This window comes from Chrysochloris asiatica, unplaced genomic scaffold, assembly GCF_000296735.1.
Source record: "Chrysochloris asiatica unplaced genomic scaffold, ChrAsi1.0 scaffold00546, whole genome shotgun sequence".
NCBI lineage: Eukaryota > Metazoa > Chordata > Mammalia > Afrosoricida > Chrysochloridae > Chrysochloris > Chrysochloris asiatica.
The window spans coordinates 332,255-333,560 of record NW_006409064.1 but is presented as its reverse complement, the minus strand read 5'-3'; positions in this window follow the sequence as shown (position 1 = coordinate 333,560).

The window sequence follows — 1,306 nt, the reverse complement described above, 5'->3', positions numbered from 1 at the left end:
TATCTGCTGATTGGTTTAGGTTATTACTGCAACATGAACCTTAATATTTTCACAAAATAGGATCCACACATTACTCCTTTAGCAATGGTATGGGGCTTCCATTTTTCTACTTGATCAGGAATATTTTGCCTTTATCAGGTTCTGAGTCTCTTGGAAAACAATGTTCTTCCTCCAATAGGCTCAAGTATTTCCCCCTTGGACCACCCAATATTGAGCTTTCCTTGAATTTTCTATGACTTTATCCTCCTTGAAATCTTCTTTTCCCCTGTGCTCAATTTTCTTAATACCTATTTTTATTTGGTCTGCAATAACATTACTTCAGATATTAAGGAATAGTCCACCTCAAGTGAAAATCACCTTCTTCTTTTTTAAATCCATTAATCTGACACTGATAGTCACACTGCCCTTTTCACCTCAGAATTCTGTCTGCTACATCATCAGCTCTCCAAAGTTCTTAGAAAACTTCAGTGCTTCTCATTCAAAACATGTTTTCCTGGTTTAACCTTTCTATAAAATACAATTCCTGTTTCTTACTAAAGGAATATATTAATTTTCATTTCATTTGCTCATTTGAAATAATCGTATTTTCATCAGTGAATGGTAAACTCTTGCAGAATTATTAATCAATTCATTAAATATGGTTTAGTTTTTCACTAAGTTTAGACATTTACTGAGAGACTATAAAGTTTTAACATTCTTCACTCCATTATTTGAAAAATACCTGACATTATCTCTTTTAGGTACATTGACAAATGCCTACGTACTTTATGAAATAGCTTCCTTTTTGTTCCTTTCATATCCAGATGTAGTGGATTAGCTCTTGCTCATTGGGTAGAAAGAAGTGAGGATATGAGATGCCTTATTGGGGTTGGAAGCACAGAAAGATGAATAAGAAGTGTAAGAAAATCTGAAGAGATGCAGACATTGGGGAATTTTCTATAAGAGGAGAATCATTCAAGGCTTGAGATATTACTAATAGATAAAGAAAATGATTTAAAGTGACTAGAGAAAAAATGGGAATGAATGAGGGAATATGTGTAAGAAACCCCTGGTATTCTAGACTTTCTATGTTGTAATTAAGTGCAGGTAAGTGTGTTCAGACTCATAGAGACCCCATGTAGTGTTTCCAAGGAGCGATTGGTGAGTTTGCATTTCTAACCTTGCAGTTAATACTTATTATATATGAACTGTTAGCAATTTTGAAAACTTGCCTAATTTCTACTACAGCGCTATTAAAAGGTTGGTTTTAAATCATCCCGAGTAGAATTTTTGGATGTCGTTGTTGTTAAGGGCTTTCGAGTGGGTT